Below are 27,271 nucleotides of genomic sequence, written 5' to 3'. Positions count from 1 at the left end.
CTTTTATGTTCAGTTTGACCTGCTCTATCAGCCCTAGAGAGGTGGGGCGATTATTACCGGACATCTTGTACATATGTATAATATTGTTCGCTAAGTGTTTTTAATTAATATTTTAATAATTATTGCGAAAATCGCAAAATAACCTAATATTTTTTTGTTCAGTTCACTGTAATCTATCCGTTCACGAGCGTTGGCTCGTTAGTTATGAAACACCCTGTATATATACAAAGTGTCCCATTTTAACTTGGACAGTAAAATATCTCGAAAACTGAGCCCAGCAGACAAAAATGTTTCAGACAAAAGTTGTATGGTTTCAAAGCGGCCATTAGATGGCATCATTGGTTTGACCTTAAAAAGTCATTTCAAGGTCACATGAAGGTCACTTCAAGTTTTTTAAATGGAACATCCTATATATTTTTGCATATTCTTGTAGCTCATCTCGAGAGCTTTCCAAAACACTTATGACAAAGTATTTTTCATTAAGTATTTTTTGAGTTATAAGGCTTCAAAGTTGCAGTATTTTGACATAAAATACAAGATATCTCGTAAAATATTCATTTTTTGATTATCTTACTCTAATACTTTTATACACAGAATAATGAGACGAATCAATTGGTGTAAAGAAAACACATAATTATGTTAAAGTAAAAATGTGTAACTGTTAGTTGCAAATTCAGATTTTTACTTTAACATAATTATGTGTTTTAATTATGTTATGCCAATTGATTCATCTCGTTAAAATATATAGGGTGCTCCATTTAAAAAACTTGAAGTGACCTTCACGTGACCTTCAAATGACTTTTCAAGGTCAAATCAATGGTATCATTTTATGGCCTCCTCGAAACCATACAACTTTTGTCTGAAACATTTTTGTCTGCTGGACTCAGTTTTCGAGATATTTTACTGTCCAAGTTAAAAGTGGGACACCCTGTATATATATATATATATATATATATATATATATATATATATATATATATATATATATACAGGGTGATTCAGACCACCCGTGCCAGCCGTTTTTCTTAGCAATGGAACGTCATAGGAAGTTAGGGGAAAAATTTTCATTACTAAAGGGCACCCAAAGTATTCATTGATGATAGTTCCGGTATAAACCGGAAGTAGGTGTTACTTGGGTCAACTTTGAAATTTCAAATGAGAACATAGGTCGAATGGGGTATCATTTGATAGAGCTTCGAAAAAGAAACAACTTTTATTAGAACTTAATTTAATTATCTCTTACAAGTTTCGAAAAAAAACGCGTAATATGTGAATGTCTGCAATAACTTATAAATGTTCAAAATGCCTGCCATTTTGATGCACACATTTCTGCAAACGTGATTTAACACTATCCGTAGTTTGTAAAACTTCTTCGGAGCTTAGCGACTGACAGATGTTTCGAATTCGCTCCATCATGTCGTCTCTTGTTGTTGGACAATGTCGATAAACAATGTCTTTAATCTGTCCCCCCAAAAAAAGTTCATAGGGGTCAAGTCTGGAGATCGAGGTGGCCACGCCACAGGTCCTCTTCTGCCGATCCACCGTTCAGGAAACAAGTTATTTATTGTGCGTCGTGCTATTCTAGAGAAATACGCTGGACAACCATCTTGTTGCATCCACATCACTACTCGCTTTGCTAGTGGGACATCTACCAAAAGCTGGCACAGGACGTTTTCTAGAAAATTTGCTTATCGGGTGCCGTTCAGAGCCTCATCGAAAAAATAGAGTCCGATGATTTGGTCTCCGATTAGCCCACACCAGGTGTTGACGGTCCACACATGCTGATTATCTACTTCTCGCAACCAATGCGGGTTTACTGGTGATCAATAATGGGCATTATGGAGGTTGACCTCGCCGGTGCTTTTAAATGTGGCTTTATCAGTCCAAAGAATTGATCGATAGAAGTGATGATTTTTCGTCAACAACCATTGACAGAAATTGATTCAATTTTGAAAATCTTATCCTCCAAGTTCTTGGGGCAAGTTCAAGTGATAAGGATAGTAGCGATTAGTATTCAAAATCCTCCAACTGTCGTTTGACTCAGTCCGGAATCAATTGATATCCTTCTAGTTGAATCATGAGGATTCACAGCAACGGCAGCAAGGACATCGGCTTCTCTTTCATCTTTCACAGGTCGCCTAATTTCCTGGTTTCGATTGTGTTGCGGATGAAGTTTACCAGTTGTTTGAATCCAAAAGGCTAAACGCCTAAAAACTTCCCGAGACTGAGGAATACGTTGGGGTACCTTTCTGCGTACAAACGCTCGGCTGCTCTGTAATTTTGGCGACATTCACCCAACACCATAAGCATATCAAAACTTTCCTGATTGGAAAACATGTTTGCTTTGTTGATGATAAACCAAAACTGAAGAATCATCATAAATTTGACTTAAATTTCTGTTTGTATCAAAGGATTGTCTCTCTCTGAACGGTGTTTTCAATAATACGTGTTTTTGTTAGTTTTTCTAATTGTTGACATTGACGTCGTACAATTATGTGTAATGTAAATAATGCGTGTATGTGTACGTGTGCGTGCGTGCGTGCATGTGTAATGTTTGTGTATATATGTAATGTGTGAGCGATGTCAATTGCCCATTTTGAACATTTTGCAAACATTTATACATTAAACGTTTTTTTCGAAACTTGTAAGAGATAATTAAATTAAGTTCTAATAAAAGTTGTTTCTTTTTCGAAGCTCTATCCAATGATACCCCATTCGACCTATGTTCCCATTTGAAATTTCAAAGTTGACCCAAGTAACACCTACTTCCGGTTTATACCGGAAGTTGAAACTATCATCAATGAATACTTTGGGTGCCCTTTAATAATGAAAATTTTTTCCTTAACTTCCTATGACGTTCCATTGCTGAGAAAAACGGCTGGCACGGGTGGTCTGAATCACCCTGTATATACATATGTATATATGTATACATATATGGAGTGTCTTATGTATACAGGGTGTTAAAAAAATGTTGCATACGCTCAGTGCCATTCGATAGAGAATGACAATCTAAGAAAAAATGTCTCATACTATTTTTCGATGGGATGAATAATTTCGCCGCAATTATTGTAATCAGTCAATCAGCGCGGAGCTACAAGAGGAAGCCAGGGGCGAAGCGCGCGAAGTGAGAAACGAGAGCATGAGCGCGGTAGCCATCGCGCCGCAGCCTTTCTCAATTCGCCCCTGGCTTCCTCTTGTAATTCCGCGCTGATTGACTGATTACAATAATTAATTGCGGCGAAATCATTCATCCCATCGAAAAATAGTATTAGACATTTTTTCTTAGATTTTCATTCTCTATCGAATGGCACTGAGCGTATGCGACACTTTTTTAATACCCTGTATGTTTTAACAAATTGGATAATCTTTACTTTGACCTCAATGTTTGACTCACTGTCATAAAAGTCAATGATCTTGAGCTTAAACAATAGTTATATGTCCTTGAAAAATGTATATTAAAACGAGTATAAATAAAAACAGAAAAAAACTTAAAGAGACGAACGTAGAATATAAAAGCGTAAATAAAAACATGAGCTCTTTACAAGCAAAAAAAACAAATTTATTCAATTCCAACATTTCCGTCCGTTTTTGGGATCATCTTTAGTGTTACATACAACAGAAAGGGATACTTATAAATACTGCACAGTGCTCTAAACGGTACGCAAATACGCAAGATGTAATAATGGATCCTGCAACTTTTCGAGACCAAATTACAAAGTGCATATTTAAACACATTTCCTAATGTAGTGTCATAATGGCACAATTAAAAAATAAAAAAGAAAACAAAAGGAATCATGAGGAAACCTATTACAAATATTGATATATAAATTGCTCAATAGTACGGACGGAGTATTATCGACGGCCCATGGACTTTTTAAGATTCACAAACCTATCCTTTGTAAAATATTGTTTCTTCTGTAAATACTCTGTTACACCGACTACATTTCTTCACAAAATCATCTACAGCTCGGTTCTGGTTGTTGATAGTTTCATAGGAAATATTAGGTCGATCACCGAAAGTCCGTGCCGCCCGTTGTTTCAAATGAGGACTCAAATATATCTACACGTACGAATTTTTATTGAATAATATATCCCTTTTGTTCGATCACCTTAGCCCATTGATCAAGTAAATCATCCCCTTCTCCCAGAACATCTTAGATTTTTCCGCAAAAAACCGCTCGAGGTGAATTTTAATGGCATCCAAATTTGGGAAGTTCTTTTCATTAAGAGAATTTTGAAGAAAGCGGAAAAGATGATAATCCAATGGTGTGAGGTCAAGACTATACAAAGGATGCGGCAAAACGTTCTAGGAAAACTCGAGCAGTTTTTCGCAGGTGCGCAAAGATGTGTGTGGGCGTTATCATGATGGAAAGTCAATCCTCTCCAGTTGGCTAATTCTGGGTATTTCTGCGCAATAGCTTCTCTCAAACGAGTTGCTTGCAGTATTTGGCAGCATCGATGGTTTGGTTCTCCAAGAGTAGTTCATAGTAAATCATTCCCTTGATATCTCACCAGATGTACAGCATCACCTTCTTCGGGTGCATTCCGGCTTCAGTAGCAGTTTGGGAATGACTATTTTTGGTCTTCATGATTTCTTGCACTTCGCGTTATTGTAGATAATCACTTTTCGTCCCCGATGATTATTATCTTCAAAAAAATGCTGCTTAAACAGCAAATCGCATGCATCTAACCGCTGCTGCAAGTTTCTGTCGCTCAATTCGTGCGGCACTCAAACATCCGCTCTGCTCACATACCAGCGTCTCTGAGGTGCGCGACAACACTTCCGTACGAAACACCGAAAATTTCCCGGGTTTCTTCAACCATTAGATGCAAATTTGCATCCACTAAAATTATGATTTTGTCCGTGTCTACTGTTGACGAGCGACCCGATTCGCTTCGCGTTTTTAACGCTAAGATTTCCGTTTTAACGTTAAAATTGCACGGAACGTACAAATCACTTTCAGACACACGTTCTTTTAGGATATCAGACACAAATCCTATGAGCCGTCCTGCAGCGTTGAGTTCTTCATAAAAGTAGTAATGCATTATATGGCGACAATGTTCAGCGATATCGTTCATTCTTCAACGCAGAACCGAAACTACAACCAAATACCACCAACGGACAATTAAAGTGTCACTGAAAGACCGCTTTTGCTTGTTAGTAAACAAACAGACGTGCAGGCGCTTTTAGCGACACGCGCGAGCGCTTTGATTGTGAGAGTGCCCAATAATCGGCACAGACTTTCTGATCGACTCAACAGTTTCCAACTGATGAAGAAATTGACTGTTGTTAGAAAAACGACTGGTTCACGACACAAATTTGAAAGCACAATATGCGCAATTTATGTAAGAATATTTAGCACTCGGATACATGAAACGAATAGATGATAAAATTGAGAATAATGAAGGAAAGCCTGTGTATTATTTACTACATTATTGTGTTTTGAAACCATCAAGTGAGACAATAAAATTGAGAGTTGTTTTCGATGCTTCGTGTAAAAGTAATACTAGAATTTTATTGAACGATGTTCTTATGGTAAGTTCTATTGTTCAACAGGATTTATTGTCAATCATTTTGCGGTTTAGAACTTTTAAATTTGTTTTTACCGCGAATATTACAAAAATGTACCGACAAATATAGGTTCACTCTACACAAATGCGTTTGCAAAGACTTCTGTGGCGAGAGGATACGGCCTTAGATGTCGAGATTTATGAATTAAAAACTGTAACTTCTGGCACTTCATCTACTACGTATTTAGCTACAAGAATTCTTAATTATTTAGCAGAAACTTACGAAAAGGAATTTTCTATTGACGCACGACATGTAAACCATGATTTTTATGTAGACGACTTGTTGACGGGTGTTGACGCAATAAAATTATTAAACTTTTAAGTCAAGGTCAGTTTCAGTTAAATCAATAATCATCAAATGAGCCTAATGCACTTCTCAACAAAATTAAAGGATCACTTAAAATTAGTGTTATAAAGGGTCAAATTCAACTTCATGTATTTTTCCGAAAAATGGTCATAGACTGATGTTTAAAAAAACATTTTGATAATTATTTACTATAGGGGAGGCAGCTCCAATGACCTTGATCTTGACATATGTTGTCAAGGTCACTGTTTTGAGTAATGTTCAAAAGGTTTTAATCGTCCACCTCGCTTCGTGTGGAAAGTTGCAAACCCATGTGAATTTTGCTTTGTCTTGCAACGTATATGCGAAGCGAGGTGGACGGGGTGGGTGCGGGAGGAGGGGGGCCAAAGATCCCCCTTGCACCCTCCCCGTGTGTGTATGTGTGTGTGTGTGTGTATAGAATGTATCCTTTCGTATTGTTGTTTACTGACAAGGGAACTGTCGGAAGTGTCCCTCACCAATTTTAATGAGCTTTGAATATGTTGTAGAACATAAAAATATATTAGACTCATATTTTTTTTAGCGGCGTATCTCAACGTTTAGAGGTTGAAACAATCCCTCGAAGAATAACGAATTTTTCGTTTTTAGCGAATATCTTTGAAATTATAGAACATATGAAAAAATGTTTTATACGAAAGTTTTATGGTATTTTGTACTCTTTACAATATTATAATTGTATTTTTCAAAAATGTCAAATTTTTTAATTTACCCCACCCCCACCCCTGTCGCCCAGATTTCAAAATTTATTAAAATATGCGTGGTTTCAAAGTGGATACATACAGAATAGACCAACAGAGTTTGAAACACCAGTAAAATTTGGTTTTAAAAAAAATTCTAAAGTAAAATGCGATATTTGTGTCGAAACAGCAATAATAACTTGTTCTTGGTGTAAAAAATCGCTTTGCATAACACATTTTTTCTATGAACATCATCTTTGTAATGAATATGCGCTATAAATGTAAGATATATATTTATGAACAAATTCTGTATTAATTTCTTTAAAAAAGATGTTTTTAAATTATTGATGAATACTGTTAAGGTTTTTGGCAGTTTCCCTTATCCATGCAACAAATGTTGGTATTCTTTTAGTTCTGCCTAACAAAAAATTCTTATTCATATGAAATTACGTTTGTAATAATTTTAACCTCTTTTTCTTCTTCCTTTCTTTCTTCTTTTTTTTGATATTTTAACTTTTTTCTCGATTCCTTCTTTTATTTTTATTTTATAATATTTTTTAATCAATAAACTCATTAAATTAAATTATATATTAAATTATATTTAATAATTATATAAATTTATATTTACAATTATATATGCAAATGTGAAATATAATATTACTATTTCTTTTATTTTTTAATTTATTTTCTAATATGTTGCGTATTATGTCATTAAGATTAATCTATTTTTATGTTCCAACACTGAAAAAAAAAATAGTTGCAATTATCATAATTTAACTATAAATCTTAGTGAGTTTAGGGGACAACTACATTTTTATAGTTATTTTAACATTGCCAAATTATAGCAAACTTAATTTTAAATTCTTGTTGATATAACTTTACATACGTTAATACAAACATATATATGGTTTTATATACTATAATTTGTGGTTTATATATAGTAATTTATACTAAGTAATATGATAATAATGACCATAATTAAATGATTAAGAAACCATACGTCATAGTAAAATGTCCTACTTAATATTGTACTATATATATAGTACAATATTATATACATAATATGGTTTTATATACTATAAATTGCGATTTGTATATAGTAAGTCATACTATAAATATGATAATAATGACCATATTTTAATGATTAAGAAACCATACGTTATAGTAAAATGTCTTATTTAATATTTTACTAAATGTTTATGTGGTTCCATAAGTTTCAGTTTGTAAAGTTTATCCAACTATAAAAAAAGTTTCCTTTAAGGCTTTTTGTTATTGTATTATAGAAATAATATAGAGACAAATTTAAATATAAATAAATATTTTTTTAAGTGTTTATTTTAGGTTGATGACATACAAAAATATTGTACATATCATTTTTTTATATGTATTTTTCAGTATAATCCTTTGTTTCACGTGACAATGTATTTTAGAAATAAATTAAAACTGTAACTAAAAATAATGTAGAATTATACACTTTGTGAAGTATAAATTTGTTAAACATAAAGATACTACTGTTACATCATTATTAGATTAAAATTATAAAACAAATTATATAATCAATTATATAATAAACTATATAATAAATCAAAAATTAATCAGAACTTAAACTGCACAATACTTAAAAATAAACTATTATATATATTAATTATATCGACGTTATATTAGTTATTGAAAAGTATAACTGTAACATATAAAATATATATATTTAAAAACAAAATTTTTCATAAAAATCTTAAAATGTAAATTATTTAAATTTAATAACTAATATAAGAGTTATCATCTGCTTTTCTAATTAAAGTATATACTTTAAAAAATTGTACGCTGTCAAAATTTATAGCATCATACTTGTCTGAAATGTTTATGACATAAGCTTGGTAATGATTATCATAATACGTTGCAAACATATATTTGATAGTAGCACTGAAACATGATGGTGTTAATAAAGATACATTTGATTTGGTTTTAAAAATATCTGCAATTTCAGCAAATAAAGGGAAGTCGTCGTTAATTCTTACTAAGATAATTGACCCTCTTTTAATCATTATATTTCCAAAACGGACGCTTTTAACTTTAGTAAAATTTCTATGATTTTTTAATATTTTTTCGTAACAAACTAATGAATTTCCTTTTTTATATGTAATATACGGTAAATTACCCGACTGCAATTTTATTAATAAATTGCTTAACATTATTTGCTGTTTAATTGCAATACTGTAGCATATGTTTCTTCTACTACTTATTGCACGGGCATATTGTTTTAACGGGCGATGTTTTGTTTCAAATTTCATTGACCATAAATAACGGAGCGGTCTTACAATTTTCATAACGCGAGGATAATGCAACATTAAATGATGCTTAGGTTTTAAAGTTTCTCCAAACAAATTTATGTATAACATATGATGTTCGTTAATCAAGTTTTCAAGCAAATCTGCTGTCGATTCATTAATACTGTATTGAAGTGTAATAGAAATAATTTTTCGCAATAATATGTAAAGTTCCCAATGTTTGTCATTAGGTTAGGTGATCAGTTATAAGATCACCAAATAATAAACCAGCATTTAATACGAAATTTAGCATTTCAGAAGCACACATTTTTATAAATTTTTTTGTAATTGTGAATTAGAAATTGTAGGAGGACGATTTAACATCGGATCAAAACTGAAAAACTGTACCCTCCAGTTCAAAGTATCTAAAGTAAAATATTTGTGTTCCACGATACAATAATACAAAATAAAACTCATTTCGTATATACATACGCCTTCTAATAAATCGTGCATAATATCAATACTATAATTTTCAGTTACATAAAAACTTGATAGAACATTAAATGCACAATTTTCTTTTATACTCGAAATTGTTACGTTGTTAATTGCTATATCATTCACATAATTTACTTTATTACGCAATATTTTGACATCTTCGCAACATAACTTCCGAGATGTATTTTTTGATACTTTACAAAATCGACAACATTTATCCGCAGAGAAACTTTCGACAAATCCTAAAATGCCATGTAATTCTAAATTATCACCGATAATTAATGCAAGTTTAAAATATGCCTGAATATTTTTAGATTCTATTGTTAACTGAATACCTTCTGTTTCTAAAATCTTTAATTCCTTAATTAATTATGAATAAATTTTTTCTTTTGGAAACAATTTCGAATCATCTGAATGATACAATTGAGCAAGAAAAATGTTATCTAATTTTGAATACAAGTCTAGTGGTAAACATGGTATTGAAATATACATTCCACATAATTTATATATACCAGCATGTGATCCAAGAGGATTTGCTATTTCGAAAGCGTCTTTGTATAAGAATAAAGGAATTGTTATCGATGAATTATTTGAAATTTTTGATTTCCAAAAATGAGTCTGTATTATATTACATATTTCGTTACTATCATCTTTCATCAATGTGTCGATATGCTCGTAAGTTTTTTCAAATATATCACCTATTTCGAAAAATAATTTTAATACTTTTTTTAACGATATTAATTGTCCATACACATTTTCAGTATTTAATACATTTTTATTTCTTACATCTATAGTTCCAAAGAATATTCGTTCAGGTTCAACATAATATCCAAATTTAGTTAATAGTTTATTCTGTTTGTATTCAGTATCAAGATCACCAAAAATATTTTGAAATATATCGAATTTTTCTATTACATGATTTGAATTTGTTTCCATAAAAGATTTTTTTATATCATTTACATAGTTTGTATTTAAAAATAAATGAAACATACGCGTAATCCGATCAATTTGAATACGAGATAATGTTGCATCTGAGTGTAGTGAAGAAATCATTTTCAGTGTTAGTATACAAAGTTCATTTTTTGAAGATTCAATGTTTGAGTCTTTATCAAAAACTGTATTATTTTCAGATTTAATCTCGTTGTCATAAATGTTTATCATTTCGAAACTTGTTTCATTCAAACTTGACTTTTGAATTCGAATTTCAGATTCGATTTTAATTTCATCATTAAAATCATTTTCTATTTCTTCTACATTTACTGTGGATTTTTCAGATATTTTAGATTCTAACATTGCTTCTTCAAAATGTTTGCAACGTATTTTATGCTTATTAAGTGTTTTCTTGTCTGAGTAAAAACGATTGCAATTTTTAAATTGACAAACATATTTAATAGAATTCAAGTGTGTATGATGCTCAAACTGCATATGCGGTTTTATATATTTTTTAGAATAGATATTAGAACAGAATTGGTGCTTTATCATTATTAAGATTATATGTATCGACGTTAAAAAATATAAATATTATTATATAGATATTAAATATATGAAAGTAAGTTATATAAATTTTTATAAAATAAAGCAAAGAATAGAGGAAATCACTTTTCACTCACTCAAAGCAGCTATCAGTTCTTGCAGATCGTGCCAAATAGTGTCTACAAATACAAAATTTCAAGTGTATTTTGCGTCTTTAATATTGTATACATGGTACTGTAAAAAATACCACAGCATTTCCGAATCAACTGGATACTTTGCATCCAGTGCAAAGAATATTTGGAAACACAAGTTCACTGCATTAATTAGACTCGTTGACTCGTATTTTACGTTATTTACGACAACGTAAAAAGAAAATAAATTTATAATTGATCCAATCACAACTACCATTGGTTGTAGTGGTAATCCAAACGCTTCTAGTTTCTCCTTTCGTTTTTCTAACTTAGGTTCCAATTCTGCTATATTCTAAAGAAAATAAAATAATGTTAAATATTGAAATTATTTTTTAGATATAATAATAAGATTTTCTAAAAATACATAAAAATACATAAAAATTTGCTTACAGGAATGCGACAAATAAAACTTTCTGCTATCTCTGTTTTGGAAGGTTTCCACTTTTTTTTGTTGCCTGTTTTTACATTACATGGGGAAAATAAATGAGGTAGTACAAAAAAATTTAATGTTTCAGAGGGTATATCTGAAATTATAATATAATGTAAATAGTTTTAAAAAAATATTTAAAAATTTTAAATATTTTATTTTTTATATAAATATTTTTTTAATTATTTTATATTATTTATATTATTTTATTTTATATTATTTTTTTATAAATATTTGATTTTTATTTTTTTATATATTTTAAATATTTTAAAAATAATTAATTTTTATAATTTTTTATATATTTATATACATATATACATATACACACATATACATATATAGATACATATGTACATACATATACATATGTGTGTTAAGTAATGAAACAAATTTAAAAATTTAAACAATAATTTTAAAAAAGACTAATAAAATAAATGAATATAAAATGTTATCGCAAATTCGAATATTTAGCTGCAGAATAATTATTTTATAACAAAAATATATACAAATATATAAAAATAAACACACACACACACACACACACACACACATACCATTATGTAGCTCACACAACGATAGGCAAGCTTCTTTCTTTATGGCAAGATCTAATATATATGAGGCAATTTGAGACCACTTATTTGGATAAATATGCGCATCTATTTCCGTTTCTATTTTAAAATCAATTTGCAACTGCAATAATTAACAATAAAAAATATTGTAAATTAGATAATAGCTTAGAAAGATATTTATGAGTAAATTATAGAATATTACAATTTTTTAGTAATTACCAATATTGTACCAAAAGAAGTTTTTAAGATAGGATATTCTTCATAATAAGCATTAATCGAAGTTCCTCTATTCCTTGCTTTATATGTTTCTTTCCAAAGATTTTCCAGATTAGGATCATCCGGTTGAATTGCCCGCAATTTGAGTAATACTTCTTGATAATCAGTATTTTCAATGTTTTCGTCCTCATTTGCTTTTACTTTTTCTCTTTTAATGTATTTTTTTAAGTTATTATATTTATCCCAAAGTTTACCGTTTGCAAGACGTCTGAATTTTGCATTAGATGGTACATAGATGTTGATGTTTTTTCATATTTGAAAACACTGACTATTGCTACAGACCATTTTTTAAATTGCTCAGAAGTTATTCTATAATATTAAAATAAAGTAATAAATAAAATGAAAGAAAGTACTATATAAAATTTTTGTAAGATATAAATAGCATACTTATTAGATTCGTTAAGAAGTTTGTCAATAATCAAATGACAGAGTTTACTGCGATCTGATGGAGTCAATCGTGTTTGTTCCAAAATTTTTTTACCACAGCCTGATTTAGAAAGTAAATCTCTTAAAATCTAAAAGAAAAACATAAAATATAAATAAAAATTCTTAGAATTGCTTAACATTTTTATGTTTAATGATATTTAATATACATTACATATTTGAAAAATTGACTATAACTTTCATAAATAAAAATAAATCAATATTTATACAAACAATATACATACTTTTATTCATTTTATTAATAAGATTTTTAAATATGTTTTGTTAATATAAAAAGAGAATGCTACATAATTTGTGTGTTATAATTCAGTTTCTTAAATTTTTAAATTCACAAGTAATAAAAAACTATTATTTTTTATATAAATCAAACTCCTACTAAAAGTACAATACTACTAGTAAAAGTACATAACAATAACAAGAATGTTGCAAAATTTATATAAAATATTATCTAATATAAAAATAATAAAAAACCTATATAAAAATTACCTTTCCATGATCTTGAAATGAGTTTATCGAAGAACTACTTGCTACACTACATGTATCCTCAGATTCACTTATGTCAAATTTATCTGATTGTGAATATTCCTAAATCAAATAATATTCATAAATAAATATTTTAATAAATTAAATAAAATATTTAATTATAAAATATAAAACTTGCAATATATATTTATAAAGACTGTCCAATTAAATTTAATTTAAAATGTTAGAAAACTTATAATAAAATTATTATAGTGTTTCGAAAGATAATATTTGGAAACAATTGTGTGTGTTGTTTACTAATTATGAAAATACAAAAAATTTTTATTTAATTATGTAATATATAACAAATTCAATATTAATATTAATTTTTAGAAAATTATAATTGATTCGATAAAACAAATACAAACAAAAATTTCTTATTATTTTTGATACAAGAGATTTACTTACAGATTGTATATAACTTTATAATATTAAAGAAACTATAACCTTTAATAATAATAATAATAATAATAATAATAATATTAACTTTAATTATACGATCAATGTTAATTATGGAAATTAAAATAACATTAATACTTGTCTCTCTCTCATTGTTTTAAAATAAGATGAAAAAAAACACTTTCGTACAGTAAGTGCAAAAAATGATTAGATGTAAAAAAATAGAAAGAATTGTATATAACACAAAGAAAATAATTCTTTACTAATTCCAACAAAATAGAATATATATATAAATCAACTTACCAAATATGAACTTTTGTCTTCACTTTCAAGTAATTGTTTCCGATTTTGTAAAAAACAAAAACGTTTTCCGATTGTAGGTATCAATTCTTTAATCATAGATTCAGGCATGTATAAGAATGCCTCCTTATCAATTTGCCCATCTAAACAAAATATAGACATAATTATCACAGTCGTATATTAATAAAAATAAAATAATAACCTTTAAATTTCTCAATAAATTCCTGAAGGCCCCACGCTTCCAACTTCTCTTCAATAAAATTTGACATGATTGTAATTTTAAAAATATTTAATCAATATATTTAACCTAAAATATATAAAAATATATAAAAAAATATAAAAAAAACGTAAAACAATAATTGTCATATTTATATGTAAATAGCGTGCATGTTTAAACGAGATCTATAAAATTTTTCGAAGACGTCTCAAAAATCTTCGGAATGTATTTGGAATATACGTATTAAGTATCGATAATGGTAATTATTCATTAAAAGATAAGAATTTTCCACTGTTATTTTATATTACGTTATATTAAATAGATAAAATATTTTCTTGTAATTGAAAAAGAATATTGTGTGCTATTACATATACATTATTATCAAGTTTATTCTCTTTGTAATTAGAAGTACTTACCTTTTCCAAATGACGAATTTTTGTGTTAAATCTTTTCACGTATGAATCTTCTCTTTATTGTCTGATAATAGCAGATTTCTACACGTTTTTTGTACGAACGTACATGTACATACGTGCACGTGGACGTTGCGTTCACGTGCTGAGTGCCAGACCAAGTGTAACGTATAACGGACAATGGACAATGCCGCAAAATAGTAGACTGTTGACTCTGAATTTGTTCGCGACACTACGATGTGCATACAGTTTGAGCGTAGACAAAATAGATCCCGCGATATTACATGGCAACGACACAATAGCGATTAAATCTTTAAGATACGTATTCGCTGTATGTACGGTAGGCGTGCGCGAACATGTTTTGACGGTTTTTTCGTAGCGCCACGCGCGGCAAGGATCTACTGTGATCAAACATGTTCGCAACACGTCTACTATATTTTCTTTGTAGATTTTATAACATCTTCAGTAAATTTATAGTTAGAAATATAATCATATAAACTATTAATATGGTCATAAAAAACAAATATTTTTAGTTATCTTTTTTTTACTTATTTTTTAGTTTTTAGTAATTAGTACCATCAGTAAATAGTAGAAATTATATAAACATTATCGTCATATTTACTATAATTATAATTGTGATTATAAAAAATGTTTGTTTACCATTGTAAATGTTAATTTACCATTTGTAACTTGATATTTTATTATATTTCAAATTATCATAATTTATAGTTAAATTTTTATATTATTTGCCAGAACTATGCATATTAGGTTACTTTTACTAATGTCATAGCAATAATAACTATAAAAATGAGAATCCCAACTATAAATTAATTTACTATGCAATTATAGTTGCAAATATCACACACTTTTCTCTCAGTGTGAATATATGCACAACATAAATATATACACAAGAGGCTTTTATTGAATGTGTCGCAACTAAAGAAATAACGCAACACAACTTATAGCGCAGCGCCTATAGCACGAAGTTATCATCTTGTTTTCTCAAAATTGATTCGTGGAACTCACATATTATTATACATGGATGAATTTGACTTTCGATACTCTTTAATTTTTATTCTTAAAAAATTTTTTAAATTTTGCAAAATAAGGGGTGGGAATGGGGTAAATTTAAAAATTTGACATTTTTGAAAAATACAATTATACTATTGTAAAGAGTACAAAATACCATAAAACTTTCGTATAAAACATTTTTTCATATGTCTTATAATTTCAAAGATATTCGCTAAAAACGAAAAATTCGTTATTCTTCGAGGGATTGTTTCAACCTCTAAATGTTGAGATACGCCGCTAAAAAAAAATATGGGTCTAATATTTTTTTATGTTCTACAACATATCCAAAGCTCATTAAAATCGATAAGGGACACTTCCGACAGTTCCCTTGTGAGAGTATGGTCGTAAAGAGAAACATTTTAATCATTATTTAACAGAGTTTATATTTAAAAAGAGATTTGATTTTGAAAAACGATTAGATGCTTTTTTCGAAGTAATGGCTATTAAGTATCCTCAAAGTGAAAATGTAAATGAATAAATGAAATAAATTAAATAAAATTATACAATATACAATATAAGATATTATATAAGTACTCCTATGAACGAATAATAATATCCTATTTGTCAAACTTTCTTTGTTAATAACTTTTTAAGAAATAACGAGCGACGGCTAAAACCTTTTGAACATTTCTCAGGACAGTGACCTTGACAACATATGTCAAGATCAAGGTCATTGGAGCTGCCTCCCCTACAGTAAATAATTACTAACATTTTAAATCTTGAAACTTCAACTTTCCAATGCTTCAACGAAGATTTTTCTACAAATGGCGCTACCTTAAAGCGATCCTTGCAAAATTACAAAATAAACTTCAACTTTGACGGCGTTCACGGGCAGAACAAAATTTTTTCTATCAATTTTATTAATTGTATTATAAAAATTAATATTTTTTCTTTAAAATGCGTTTTTAATCATTGTGCTACGATATGCTTTCACTGAGTTATGATAATTTGAAGCAAATAATGGATTTTTACTGCTTTTTTGCAAAAATCTATATTCTATCGCCAGTATTGGCATTATCCAAGATGTACCATGAGGAGGTTACACGGAGGACTTATACCTTATGTGTGAATGTGTGTGTGTGTGCGTGCGTGCGTGCGAGGAATCATTGGCCCAAAAATTACACGCAAAATAACAAACACAAAACACTCTTATTACTCTTTTTCTTATTATAATTAATTTATTACAGTATTTAACATACAGAATTATAGTTCTCAATTTTATTAGAATTTTTAAATTTTAAATAAAACTTAAAATGTTTTTGCTGTAATAACGATAGAAATGTATCTACACTTAAATATAAGTCAGCGAAAAGACATATTCAGTATTTCTCGAAACAGACAATGTGTACTTCAGGTCAAACGAACTTAGGTCTGAAAAACAGATCAACAATCAGAAAAGATTTTACGTTGTTTGTTGCGGACGTTTACTTTTTTAATCAATTTGAATTTCAAAAATTTCTACTTACAATTGCACGATTTTTTGCAATCTTTTGAAAAGAGCAGTAAAAGGATTAAGGATAACAGGAATAATTAAATGTAAGTACATTATGTAAGTAAATTACACTGTGTTAAATTTATATTATTAAAAATATTTACTTTATTAAAAATAGAAACACTATATATACAAAGATATAGAAAGATATAAGAACAAGATTTAAGAAAATTTAAATATAGAAAAATATAGAAAAATACATTTTCTATTAATATTTGAGTATATAATATTGTATATAATATAGAGTGTCTTACAATCTCTGCATATTTTAATAATGTATTCTAAAATTAAAATAAAAAATAATTTTTATACAAAATTTTTAATTTCAAAGTTGTAATAGTTTTTGAGTTATAAACTATCAAAGTTTATTAATAATATCATGTAGAAATTATGTTCAGATTTATAACTACGCGTACTGATCTGTGTTATCTATTACTGATTTTTATAAATCAGGTGATATTGATTTTAGCATAGGTGATTTTCTTATGAGTGTGGATCATTTATTTAAAGCTTGAAAACTATTGTATTGATATTTTTGTATTAAAATTTTCTTACTCCATTTTATCTATTGAATACGCTATTAAATTATTATACGGAGATTGTAAAATATCAAATACAATAATACATATACATATATATAAATACAAATACATATACATACATATATTAAAATATTAAATAATACTCAAAAATATTTAAATTAGAAATAAAAATATATTTCATAAAGGTGCAGATAAACATGCTTAATCTATCACACTGGACGTTTCTCTTGTAGTACAGCAATTATATAATTTTTAACAACGCTATCGTTACATATCGTTATACACATGTATTTTGACATAGCAAAATGAAAGAATCAAGGTGGGAAAAAGTAAAGTGGGAAGAAGGAGAAGAGAGGGAAGAAAAGAAAAGGAGAGGGAAGGAAAGAGGGAGGAAGAGAGTTAAGAAATATCACGATTCTAGTCGCTATTTTCGTAGTCGACGTACGCGCAGTGGCTTAAGAATAAAAAAGATAAAAAAAATATCACGCATCCAGTCGTCGAAATTTCACAGGTAACTCATAGTAGCTTAAAAAACAAATGCTGACCAAACTCCGAATAACTAATCTAAGATAAGTAAGCTCCCTATAAAAATCAAAATTGGTAATCGTAGGCCATGGAGAACTGGTGTGTTTGTTAAACAAAAAACTGAAGGATGAAAATATAACTTGAAGGAAACATAATCATGGTATTTAATAATATAAATAACATCCTAAGTTTTTTACACATAATATGAGAAAGTTAACATTGATTGACAAAAATTGCAGTACGTAGGTTTCGGCTTGTTTTCAAGCCATCCTAAGCGTTAAACAGTTACAAAATAATTTGAAAAAGATTTCTCTTATGAACTAAAGTAAGTTTTGGACGGTGCATATTCGTGTTTTTAACAGTTCAAATCTACTACGGGACGCGTAACGTATTTGCTTTATTTTCATTGGGTGTGGTACGCTCACCGTTAATTTTCGAGTATTGTGGTCCATTGTTCATTTATCGATTTGGGAGTCCACGATAGGATGTTGGTGCAATTGAAATTTATTTCCATGGATTTGTATCTATAAATTTCACCATCAAACAATCGGTGTAAATGTTGCGAATTGTAAACGTTTAAAATATAATCAATTTGATCAAACGGTACTGCTGTGATGATATCATCTACGTATCTATAATAGAAAGATATTTTGAAATTTATGGTGTTAAGTGCTTTATTTTCAATATCTTGCATCACCATTTCTGATATCGTGAGCCACAATCATGAATTTAAATGAGATGACGTCAAAATCCTCAATAAAGAAACGGTTTATAATAAAAGAATAATCTCTGAAATACTTCATATAAAAAGACAACGCAATAGCATTAATCTGCAAACAGATACAGAATGCCTTCCTGAGATGTTATTAACAATCTACCAAAACTTTGACAATCATACACAGAAACAAATAAATATATTTGAACTGTTTATGTTTTCTACCATTTATAAGTCAACCGTAACTACGACAAGACGCTATTTTTAAAACGAGTTATTTGTATTGGCACCACTTCTGGCGAGATTTCCCAAAAATTGTAAGTTATTTTAATGTATAATAATTTAGACTATTACAACCAATGCACACTTAATACGAATTGTTTGGACTCACGGACTACATCTTAACTCTTGACATTTAATGACTCATAACTCTCAACTATAATTTATAATTTTAACACTCAATTTTATTAATATGACTCACACTCTCATTTCGACATGATCGTTACGTAATGATACTATTATTTTATAATTAACGTTCTGACAATTGTTCTTTTCTTTCTCATATCCATTGTTTGAGAAAGGTCGTTAACTTGAAACACGTACATCTTTGATGTACATCAAATATTATTGCAATAATGAACTGATTCAGCATACACGCAACATTTACACCGATTGTTTGATGGTGAAATTTATAGATACAAATCCATGGAAATAAATTTCAATTGCACCAACATCCTATCGTGGACTCCCAAATCGATAAACGAACAATGGACCACAATACTCGAAAATTAACGGTGAGCGTACCACACCCAACGAAAATAAAGCAAATACGTTACGCGTCCCGTAGTAGATTTGAACTGTTAAAAACACGAATATGCACCGTCCAAAACTTACTTTAGTTCATAAGAGAAATCTTTTTCAAATTATTTTGTAACTGTTTAACGCTTAGGATGGCTTGAAAACAAGCCGAAACCTACATACTGCAATTTTTGTCAATCAATGTTAACTTTCTCATATTATGTGTAAAAAACTTAGGATGTTATTTATATTATTAAATACCATGATTATGTTTCCTTCAAGTTATATTTTTATCCTTCAGTTTTTTGTTTAACAAACACACCAGCTCTCCATGGCCTATGATTACCAATTTTGATCCGAATAACTAAATCGTTGATTTATTTGAAAAGCGGATAACATAATATTTTTTTTGGTTTCTCCTCAATTTTCATATACATATATACATATAATATAGAATTTGAAATCATTCTACGCTATTGATTAGGTTTCCTGTAAATTAACTAATAATTGAATTAATCAAAGTCTTTATCAGAAAATAAAAAAGAAATGTCCCAGATCAATTGCTGATTTTGCAGCCAATCCAAAAGTGACTTACAAAATGGAAGAATTAATGGATCTAGTTGTTACATAATGGTCTGAAAATTAAATAAATAAAAACGATAGGGTAAAATAGGGTATGATGGCCATAAGCTGTAATTTTTTCAATATTCGCTACATAGTGCGCTTTTTTAGTTATTATAAAAGATAATCGATATTTACAGTAGTTTATGTGCATACTATTGTTCGAAATAACAATATTGTGAATCTTATATCATATTTTTACTTTTGACTACCTGCAAAGTTTTTCATTTGTCTACTAAAACTGTTATAGCGTCGAATAAATTACAGTTAAGCTATTTCAATCGACGTTAGACATATAAAGATATGTATATTGTTATATGACCTATAATTTTTATTTTCGTTCTCACTATTTTTTTATAAATATTATGGCCATCTTTCCGTTACTATGGTCATCTTTTCCTTAAAAGTTGGGTAAAATGGCCAATGCTTATGTCGTACCATTTTGATAATATGAAATTTTTATTAAATATTTTCCTTTTAATTTCGACAATATTATGTAATTTAAGCTTCAGTGAAGATAATATGTCAAACATTATTAAAAAATAACAAAAATAAAAGTATGTTTTTTGCATTTTAAAAAACTATGGCCATCTTACCCGAGTTTACCCTATTCAATATTTACAATTAATTGCAATAACTTTATTTTTATTATAGATATAATCAAAATCCTCTCTCTCTAAATAATGTAACCAAGTAAGAAATTAATTAATTAGGAGAAACCAAAATAAAATTATTTATTTTTTGTAATAATTAGTAAATGGCTCAATAAATAAATAAATTATTATTATTATTAAAGGCGTAAAAGAGCCGAGTATACATGATATAATTAAAAGTAACTGTATATTAAATAATTTATTATTACATAAATGAGCTATAATATATAAAACGATATGATAATTTAATAACTAAACGGGCGCAACAGAAATCTTTAAAAAACCCAATATTCGTATTGTATTAGTGAACTAACAATTAATTTGAACGTTTCAGCCTGATTTTTCAGGCCTTCTTCAGCGCAACAAAAAAGCGGAAAGTCAACGCAAATTAAATAAATTACAAAGTCAAATTATTATTATCGCAGAGTAGTAAAGGTATAAAAGTCGTCTTATTCCGACGGTATGCGCAGTGTTTAATACTATGATAACGTGCAGTAATCATCTTAGAATAGATGGTAAAAGAATGACGCGCCAAATTACTTTATTGACGTAAAATTCTGAAAAAGATGGAATCGGTAAAAATAAGCGCTAATCTACATACGAGATATAACATTCAAGCAGAACAGCAATAATATTTTGCAAGTTAAACGTCGAAATTCAAAAGTTAGAAACTTAAAATTGAAATTAAAAATAATGAATTAATAGAAATGAATATAATTAAAAACCAATTAGCTTGAAAGCATTAAAAAAAATTGTAATAAATAAATGAAATTGAATATAAATTAAAATTGAAATAATTCAAAAACAACTCAACTTACATAAATAGTAACCAATATAAGGCCTGGGTGACAGTAATCCTGCTTGTACACACGTAATGAGAACTGGCAAACAAATGTTGCTGTTCAACTGTACACATGTTATTTAAACCTATTGTCAACGGCGTGGCGGGGCAAAGAGTTTCTTAATAATGTTATTATAGATATCGGGTAGATATTCCGTATCTGTCTGCAAATTAAGGCTGTTATGTTGTTTTTTATATAATATGGAGCATTTCGGAAACCAGTCGTTTATTGTAATGAGGTTCTATATCTAAGATTTCAGTTTCTTTCCAGTTAAAATCGTGGTTAAAATTAGTTCTATGGTCAGTTATGACGGATTTAGTATTGGTGTTCCGATTGATACATATGTTATTTATGTTCCCTAATTCTGGTATTAAGCTTCCTGCAGGTCTGTCCCACATAAGATGCATCACAGCCATTACATTTGATTTTATAAACCACGTGGGTATTAGAGTGCTTAGATATCTTATCCTTGTGTACTTTGATATATTTATTAAATTTGTTAAAACTTGAATAAGAAACTATGGTGCCGGTGTCTCTAATGATGTTATTAAATTTGTCCGTTAAACGGGGTAAAAAAGGTATCGTGAAAAAAGAATTGTTTTCCTCTATATGATCGTTATTATTAAGAATACTGTTTTCTTTATGAAGCAAGAATTTTAAGCGATCATTAATGATGTCAAATATTTTGATCACATTTTGATTAAATTTTATTTTGTGAAGTTATAATAAAAGGAATAATAGATTAAAATAGGACTTTATAACACACATACACATTATACAATATACAGGGTGCGGCATTTATATTGAAATACCTAAATATCTCAAAAACTATGAGTTATAAAAAAATGTTTCAAATAAAAGTTGTATGGTTTCGAGAAGGACATAAGATATGATTTGACCTTAAATGATTGTTTGACGGTCACATAATAAAAGTCACTTTTAATTTCTTAAATGTAACCCCCACTTTTCATTACACATTTTTACAGCATACCTTGAGAGCTTTTCAAAACACTATACTCATATACATACATACATATATATATATATATATATATATATATATATATATATATATATATATATATATATATATATACAGAGTGATTCAAAACAACCGTTTGTCCTTGAAATGTCGTATTTCTGAATGAATTCTGAGACGATTTTTTTCTTTGGCAAAATTTTATCCGAAGCTTAGTTTTCAAGTTATAAAAGAAAATAGGTAGCGAATTACGGCACGCGTACGGGCGGTAGGCACAAGCGGCGCAATTCATTATCCGACGCGAGCGATTACGCGAGGCGCTCGCTGCGACCAGCTGTTATCTACACGCGATATGTGTGTATGTGTGTGCGTGTTATGTACACACTCTCTCTCTCTCTCTTTCTCTCTCTCTCACACACACACACACACACACTCACTTATTCTTACCTTGTAGAAATGTTTGATGTCTTTTGATGGATAATTGTATACGACTAGAGTAGACTCGCAACGAGACGTTGACACACCGTGACACACCGAATAATAAACGAATTTTTTTTCTATTAGAAATTGTATCGACTTTGACAAATACACACACACAGATGAGAGAATTTTCTCTTGAATTTACCCTGAGAATCATGGTAAACGTGGAACAATATGATATGAAAGAAATTTTATGAGAACGTTTTTAATTAATATTTATCACGACAAAAATAATATCTATCACAATAATGAAATATAAAATGTTTGATTAATTTTACTATGCAGTTTAGTAAAATTAATCAAATGTTTTATATTTTATTATTTTTAATGTAATAAATATTAATCAGAGAAATTCTCATAAAATTCTTTCCAGACTGTGGCGACGCCGACGCCGATGCGACGCGACACGACGCGACAACAATCACGCGGCGTTGCCGAAAGTGATTGACGCGAGATCTTTTCAGAGCGACCAATACATTTATATGTGGCACATCTTGTTCGTAAAACATAATAAAGATAAACATAATCATTTTTCTCACGTCTCGCTTAAGAAAGAAAAGGCGAAACGCGCGTATAATGTTAAATTATTATTTTCTAAATTAGCGCATTCACATACAATGCAAATGCTTCGATTAATCACAAGACATAGCGTTTCGCGGATCTTGCGTCAATCACGTTCGGCAACGCCGCGTGATTGTTGTCGGCGTCGGTGTCGCCGCAGTCTAGAAAGAATTTTATGAGAATTTTTCTGATTAATATTTGTTACATTAAAAATAATAAAATCATAATAAAATATAAAATGTTTGATTAATTTTACTAAACTGCATAGTAAAATTAATTAAACATTTTATATTTTATTATTGTGATAGATATTATTATTTTTGTCGTGATAAATATTAATCAAAAACATTCTCATCTTTCATACCATATTGTGCCACGTTTACCATGATTCTCAGGGTAAATTCTTAGAGAAAATTCTTTCATCTGTATGTGTGAGTGTATTCGTCAAAGTCGATACAATTTCTAATAGAAAAAAAATTCGTTTATTATTCGGTGTGTCACGGTGTGTCAACGTCTCGTTGCGAGTCTATTCCAGTCGTATACAATTATCCATCAGAAGACATCAAATATTTCTACAAGGTAAGAATAAGTGAGTGACAGAGAGAGAGATTTGATTGATTTATTGATTGATCTTTATTAGCTTTCTTAGCTATTTGTAGTACATAAAATTATATATTTAAATTACATTATTATATATATATTCCTTTAACCTACGCTTAAATGATTCAATTTTTTCACTACTCTTTCAGCTGGTAACGCGTTATACATTTTCACTCCTTCGTAGAACATACTCTTTTGCGCGCTTCTTGTTCTACGAAGTTGTATTGTAATGTCCCCAACTTATCGTGTTTGTCTTTCACTCTCATTTCCTACTATTTCTATTCTATTTCTTAATTGATATGTATATATACAGAGTGATTCAGAGTGTCCCAGAACAACCTTCCGTCCGTAAAATGACGTATTCCTGACATAATTTTAAGACAATTTTTCTTTTCAAAATTTGATTTGAAGCGTAATTATTGAGTTATAAGCAAAAATAGTTAGCAAACAACTTTTGGTCATTAAAGTAACGTTATTTTAAGGAACACTTATTCCTGACGTAATTATAAGACATTTTCTTCTTTACCAAAATTTTATTTAAAGCATAATTTTATGTTATAAGATAAAATAGTTAGCGACTCATGCGGCGGTAATCACTCGTCGGACGGTCAGCTGCGCCCGCGCTCGCGGTGCGTCGCGCCGCTCCTGCCTGCCTTCTGTACTCGACGTGTGATTTGCTAACTATTTTTTCTTATAACTCAAAAACTACGCTTCAAATCAAATTTTGATAAAGGAAAAATTGTCTTAAAATTGTGTCAGAAATACGTCATTTTACGGACGGAAGGTTGTTCTGGAACACCTTGTATATATTTCAAGCATTTATATACATATATAACTTAATATACATAATGTTTTGAGAAACAGGCATTTTTTAAGCTACAACTTTATTCACTTTAAACTATCGTATCTTTTATAGCTTTGAATTTTTGGCTTTATGTCCGTAGATTTTTTATCAGCACCACCTAAATTACAATATATTAAAATTTCAGCTAATTTGACCGGGAAAACTTTTATACCTATAAAATGTGCGGGGTCCTTTAATTATTTTGTTTCAAATAAAACACATTAAAAAAAGAGATATTAATTAATATCTATGTATTAATTAATATCAAATGCATTAATTATTGTTATTGTTGATATTAATTATTGTATTCATTGTTAATATCACTGCATTGATATGAATGTTATTGTAAACATGAATTAATATTAACAATGACACTCATTAATGCAGCTGATACATAGATATAAATTTATAAACCCTTTTTGCTTAGTTTATACATATGTTCAAATACAGTATTGTTATATCAAACCTTGTCATTTTCGTTTTTGCAAGATGACTTATGAGATCGTAATTGTCTTAAATTTGGAACTGTTGATTAGTGCTCTTCGCGTTAAACACTACAAATCTAAGTGCTTTCTTTAAACACATTTTACGTGTGTCAATCCTTGTATGCACATTTAACATACCTAGATGTGTGTTAAATAACAACACACTAAAGGTGTTATTTTTATTCGCGTTAAACGCGTTAGTTAAATACGTTAACACGTTTAATGCGAATAAAAATAACGCACTCTTACAGCCCGTTCACACGACACCAAATCGGTTTTCTTGCCGTCTTCTGCATTGGCGCATATATTTTAATATACGTGTTCATACAATACCGCCGTCTATCTTATACGGTAAAATCACCGTTTCGGAGATTTTTGACATTCGGTTTTGCCAACAAAAATCGTATAGATGATTCGGTAAAAAAACGAATTGCTCGCTAGTGACGCATACATTTTAATGACGATGTTCAGACGATACGTTTATTTTACCAAATTACCGCATACGGCAAGCGTATTCAATTGTGTTGAAGAAGATAAATACAATGGAAAAAATAAATACAGAACTTTTTTTCATATAGGTGTTTTGTTTTGTCAAAGTTCTTTCCACTCTTTGTAACAGATTATCAAATGTAGATATTGACACTCGAAAATAATTAAAAAATTTTAATTCATCTTTTCTCAATTGGCACATAAGTGTCCGAAAAGAGCCCAAATGATATCTCTGCCTCACAATAGGATGTAACCAATATCTTCTATTGATTATTTTTTTTATTCTTTCTTGACGACGGCGATATCAGTACATAATAAGAAACATATTTACATCCATCTTGCAAAAAATTGCACTTAATGAACACAAAAAAGCAAACAGCGAAAAGAGAATGGAAAAAAATTGACCATGTGAATACGATAATCAATTGCTGCCGATTCGGCAAAATTACCGATTCAGTCAAAGAACCGTATCGTATGAATGGGTTGTTAGTGTATTGTTATTTAACACATCTCTAGGTGTGTTAAATGTGTCCAGAATTGACACACGTAAAATATATTTAAAAAAAGCACTTGGATTTGCAGCGCGCATCATGTAAATCGTAGAACAATAAAGAATAAAAAAGCAAAAAGAATGCACATGTATATTTTGTTTCTAAATTTTTACAAAATAGAAAAATACAATCAAAATTGCAAACATAGCAAATTATACTGAAATAATTTATACTAAATAACTTTTGTATCTGATTTAGGAATCAAAAGTATATATTGTTTGTTTATTTTTATAACATTTTTGTCACAATTTTTTTACGTGTTTAATTATTAATAAATTAATAACGGCAGTAGAGAGCAAAGTATATGTCGCATAAATGGAAATAAAGATGGTAGTTGAGAAAGATTAAAACTGTAAATATAATATAAGATAAACGTCCTAATAACCGGATATCTAACGATATTAGTACGATTCTGCTTAATATTCATAAGTATTTATGGTTTTTA

At 29.2% G+C, this 27,271-nt stretch overlaps 1 protein-coding gene across 11 annotated transcripts in view; it reads left to right on the top strand.

Annotated features, from left to right (window-relative positions):
• Rh50 (Rhesus blood group-associated glycoprotein Rh50) overlaps positions 1–27,271 on the top strand; it is a 195,227-nt gene that overhangs the window by 32,913 nt on the left and 135,043 nt on the right. The window contains exon 1 of one of the 11 annotated variants that reach the window (XM_072898617.1): positions 17,855–18,194. The exons of the other annotated variants lie outside the window; for them this stretch is intronic. The gene's annotated coding sequence lies outside the window, so the exon portion shown is untranslated. Of the gene's footprint in view, positions 1–17,854; positions 18,195–27,271 lie in introns of those variants that run through there. 11 annotated transcript variants of the gene reach the window in all.

The sequence above is a fragment of the Anoplolepis gracilipes genome, chromosome 8, assembly GCF_047496725.1.
Source record: "Anoplolepis gracilipes chromosome 8, ASM4749672v1, whole genome shotgun sequence".
Taxonomy (NCBI): Eukaryota; Metazoa; Arthropoda; class Insecta; order Hymenoptera; family Formicidae; genus Anoplolepis; species Anoplolepis gracilipes.
This window is presented reverse-complemented; position numbering and strand designations above follow the sequence as displayed.